This window comes from Hipposideros armiger, unplaced genomic scaffold, assembly GCF_001890085.2.
Source record: "Hipposideros armiger isolate ML-2016 unplaced genomic scaffold, ASM189008v1 scaffold_800, whole genome shotgun sequence".
Taxonomy (NCBI): Eukaryota; Metazoa; Chordata; class Mammalia; order Chiroptera; family Hipposideridae; genus Hipposideros; species Hipposideros armiger.
This window is the reverse complement of record NW_017732150.1, coordinates 861,152-866,588: the sequence shown is the minus strand read 5'-3', so window position 1 is coordinate 866,588 and position 5,437 is coordinate 861,152.

The window sequence follows — 5,437 nt, the reverse complement described above, 5'->3', positions numbered from 1 at the left end:
AAGAACCAAAGGACAGCAACTTTTCTGTTCCCCTTCCCTGATTCCCCAATGCTGTGCCCCTCTTCCAATTCCCCAATAAAATCTTTAAAAAAAAATCCCAAAAAAACTCAATGCAACGAATGAACATGACAAAGAAACAAAAACTCATAGACACAGACAGTAGTTCAGCGGTTACCAGAGTGTAAGGGTGGAGGGAGATGGTAAAAGAGGGTAAAGGGGGTCAAATATATGATGATGGAAGAACTGACTCTGGGTGGTGAACATACAACACAATATATAGATGATGTATTATAGAAATGCATACTTGAAACTTATATAGTTTTACCAACCAATGTCACCCAAATAAATTTAATAAAAAAAGAAAAAAATTCAAATCCTTAAAAAAGAAGAAAAAAAACAGAAAAGAAAAACAGATACTTTCAAGTCATCTTCAAAATGATCTGTAGTTGTCATGACAGATTGCCTTCTCACAATCCCATCTGGGGGGGGGGACATTTTAAAAAATTCCATTTGGGGTATGTTAATCTGTTTGTGGATGAGAGGGAAACATTTCTATCTTTACTCTCCTGGAATGTAAATAAATCTCTGAGGAGGGAAAACTTCTATTTTTAGAAAGTAAGAAACAAATCTATTATTTCAAGATTGTTTGCTTATAGAAGTATTTTGAAAAGATACTCCAGAACAAATTGACTGTTAATGCCTGATGTGTATAAATGTGAGAGACTCTGAAATTTTTCTCCCAACTTGGAAGTGGCCTATAGGTTGTGGTGGTGGTTATANAATTTCTTTTTTTATGTACAGAGGTTATGTTTCTCAAATCTTACCCAGACGAGTATGGCACTTAGTTCAGACATTTCTAGCAGCAGATTTCCCCTGCCCTCTAACTGAGTTATCAAATTTCTGTCTTAACTAATGCAAAAATATCAAGTAGTGAGAGACCCAGGTTTATAAATGTACTAGGTACAAGGAGGGTGCTGCGTTCAGTCTGGACTTTCACAAAGCAGTAATATTCCAGGGAGCATAGAACCAATACTACCACAACATTAACAAAGGAAACAAAAACAAAAACAAAGACACATTCCTCTTATGACTATGTAAGTTTTCACTAGAATCTACACTTCTCAGAGAAGCAAGGACTTTTGAAACTATGAAATGTCACTGACGTCTATAATCAAATACAAGCATAAATTTAAGAACTAAAAAATACTGGAAAGAAACAACTGCTTAGCCCCTAGCTCCTGAGCTAGGAGGATTTGGTCTGTGGAAACAGGGAGGGCCAGCAACCTGTCCCAGCATAAAAGAAAATAGATTCTGAGGTAGATAACTGATCACACACATTTGACCAGACAAAGTACACAGTTTTGGAAGACAACTTAATTTACCATTGCTTTTCAAACGTATGCAATTGTCTTAATAAAAGAACTTTAATTACAGTGAATCATCTTATATGTATTAAAGTAGAAATAACTGTGTTTATGAATCAGGAATTTCATAGTTCCAAACTTGGTTTTTCTTTACACTTAACACTTGTAGTTCAGTGCCTGTTTTTATAAAACATTTTTTGTTGGAATACAGCCATGCTCATTTTAAAAAACATATTACTCATGGCTGCTTTTGGGCTATGACAAGCAGAGTTGAATAAGAATTGAGCACAGTTATGAAAGAGACCTTGTGGTTCACAAATCCTAAAATGTTCACTAACTGACCCTTTTTTGAAAAATATATACAATACAGTATCATTAACTATGGATAACTAGCCTTTAAAAATATTGTCAACACTTGATAGGGAGGATATCTACATATTGATTAACAAACAAATCATGTGAAAGAGCTAATCAGTCTGATTTTCTATTCCTAAAAGAACTCAAATATATATATATATATATATATATATATATATATATATATATATAAAATTAATAAAATCAAAATAAGTTTAAAACTCCAAAATTATACTGGGAGATTATAGCATTCTTTTCTCAGTAACCGACATCCTGAAAAGATAGTAAAAAGTCTGATGCAGTCAGTCTGCCAGAAGCAGGAAGGGGCCAGCCCTTACGTGGTGTACCTTTCCTCACATTAACAGAATTGGGGCAAATTTTGGCAGTAGTCACAAATCTGTCATGCAGTGGTAACCTCTGCATCAAAAACAGGATGTACTTTACCTGTTGTCATATTCATTATCATCATGCATCCAGACACCAGTTGTGACATTCTGGGAAGTGCATGCTCAATCAGCAGGTTCATTCCAGTCAGTCCATTATAGGACGGGCTCTGAGAGTGAGCATCTACATTAAATGACCCAGATAGTTCCATCAACGCTCATGATTCCCCCCACACACACACATTTCACTGCCTCAAAGCTATGTCATTTATCTACCAGTCTATATTTTTCAACGTGGCAGGCAAAATAGCCAGGCTGTTGGTAACAGTCCAAGAGTTAGTGAAATATAACAAAGTTTATCAAGGTGGCTATTGGCCAGAGCTCTGAAAGTGACCCAGAGTTCTGAACAGAAAAACCACACACATTTTTGGATTAGCATGGCAGGTGCTGACGATGAACAGCGGCAGCACATCAGGAAACATCAAATGATTTCAGATTAGCTGAATATCAATAAACCACACTTGAGAGGGAGGATATTTTGGGGAGTCTTGCTAAATCCAGAGCCCCACCATGCCAGCAGCTTTCCTTACTTAAGGCAGTATAGCAATATAGCAGGGATAAACTTTCCCCCAATGGGATAGCTGCCACTTTTTCATGTATAGCTTAGATGCCACCGGGTAGAGTTACCAGATTTAGCAAATAAAAATATAAGATTCCCAGTTAAATTTGACTTTCAAATAATTTCTATATTAAAATTTATACCAAAAAATGTTGTTCATGTGCTTGTACCAAAAATGTTGTTTATCTGAAATTTAAATTCAATTGGATGGCCTGTATTTTATCTGGTAATGCTGCATTAAGGTCAAGCGGGCTGTTTTCTTGAATACACTACTTCCATTTGACAAGTGAGCCTTACTGGGCTTTTATAACCTTGTTAATTTTTGAGTCGGAGCTAACCCACCCATAAATGGAAATGTCAGGTTAACGAGTCACAAGATTTCCTTTGGTCAGGTGTTCAGTTTTGACCAGAGCCCCATGACAAGCTGATAGCTGTTTTTCAAAAGTAGTCTAACCAGTAAGCATGTTAGGAAGGTGATAGGTTCAAAATCCTTATGGGCACATTCGGGTAGGGGCTACCTCCATTTGCCAAAGACTACAAATGGCAAAGTTATCAGTCAGACTTGAAGCTCAAATAGGGTGATTAGGGCTGTGGGGACCAGAGATAGATGGTATGCAAGAGCTTGCTAGACAGGTTCTAAATAATTTTGTTGTTTTGGGTCCCTCTCAAAGAATGCTGGTTGGCAGGTTTGCTGATATGAATGCTATCTCCAATACCCAAATATTCCAATAGATTATTAACTCTCAAGTGTGAGGCCAAAAAACAGCAATATTTCCTTGATGGCCAGAGAGATTAAACATTGTGAATCTATCCAAATAATCCCAAGAAACTGTTGCTTTGTGAGCAGTCCCCTGAATTTTTCCAGTTTTTTTTTCAGCTGCCTATACTGGTAGAGATATGATAACATTTACATGCAGGACTGTTGAGAATGAGGTTTCTTACTTTAAAACTACCAGGTCATCATCTATACAGTAAGAACTTTGGAACAGGTGGCAAAAACAATCATGGTATAATAAATTCTGGGCTGCCCACTGGTTGCACATGGCAGGCAAGTTTAAGCACTCCAAGAGAAACGCTACATACTCATATTGAAGACTTTGCCACATGAATGCTAAGTAGTCTTTAGTCCTACGGTGCCGGTGGAATACAAGAGGCATTGACGATGTCCGAGTGCCATCAGCATGTACAGCAGATTCAGCTACAGGCACAGTGTCTTGTACAGCTACAACTATAGGAGCAACAAATGAATTCAGTTGATGATAATCCACTGTAAACTTCCATCTCCGATTGATCAATTTTACTGGTTATACTGAGTTATTCTATTAGACATGCCGTCTCTTGTTAGTCGGGCTTCTTGTGAAACCTTAATCCAATCTGTAGTTTCTCCTTTTCCTTCTTGGATTCAGTGTTGTTTCAGAGAGATGGGTTGGGGAACAGTATACATTATTACCACGTCTCTACATGTAGCATAGTGTGTTTGCCCTCTGGCACTTATNTACTGGCTGCATCATGGGCATCATCAGAAAGTCAGCCCACAAACCACTGGGGACACCTCACTTTCAGACCTCTTTGGCCCACAAGTACTACCAATGCTCTGTGTGTTTCACCCCACACACTAATACATAGTGACAAGCTCCCCATGCTTGTCGCCAATGGTGGTGAGCAAAAGACTTTGCAGATGGCTACTGAACAAGCTCAGAAATCCAGCTGAACTCTGTAGAACTGGGAGAAAGCCCATACATTTCAGTATTCAGCACCACCCTAGGGAAACGAAATGTAAGACTGTTAGCACTTAGCCTGGTTTTGCAGGATTGAGAGAAGGTATATAATCTTAATAAATCTCTCCCGAAAAGCAACAAGAAGTGTGTATCCATAGAAAAAGTCCGAGAAAGCCTCGGAATGTCTAGGAGAACTGACAGAATGTGTTTTTCTTTTGAATCCAGTCAGTAAAACCTAGAGGAGTTGACTGCTTCCTAAATGCAAAAAGCAGTGTAAGACTTCAAGAAACATGAAAAATCAATAAAACATAATAACACCGAAAAACATAATAAATTTCCAGTAATTCATCCCAAAGAAATGGAGAACTGTGATTTGCCTGATAAAGAATTCAACACATTTATTTTAAGGAAGCTCAGTGAGCTACAAGAAGACACAGAAACAAAATTAAATGATACAAACAATACACAAACAAATGAGAAATTTAACAGAAAAATATAAATCATGAAAAGAACAAAAGAAATTCTGGAGCTGAATAATTTAATAAATGAAATAAAAAATGAGGTAGAGAGCATCAACAGTAGTATTGGTCAAGCAGAGGAAATAATCTGTGAACCTGAAAAAAAATCATTTGAAATTATCCAGTCAGAAGAGAACAAAAGGGAAAAACAACAATAATAAAAAAAGAGTGAAGAAAGCCTAAACATCAAAATAAACAACTTAAACATTATGGGAGTCTCAGACAGAAGAGAGGTAGAAAGGGAGAGAAAACTGAGTTAAAGAAATAATGGCTGAGATGTTCCCAAATCTGGCAAAATTATCAGACCTCCAAGTACATGAAGCTTTTAAGTTCCCAATAGGTACAACTCAAAGAGAATTCTCCAAGGCATTTTAATAAAACTGTCAAAATCAAATACAAAAAAGAATTTTAAAAGCATTAAGAGAAAAAAAATCTCAAATGCAAGGAAACTCCCATAAGATTTTCAACAAATTTCTCA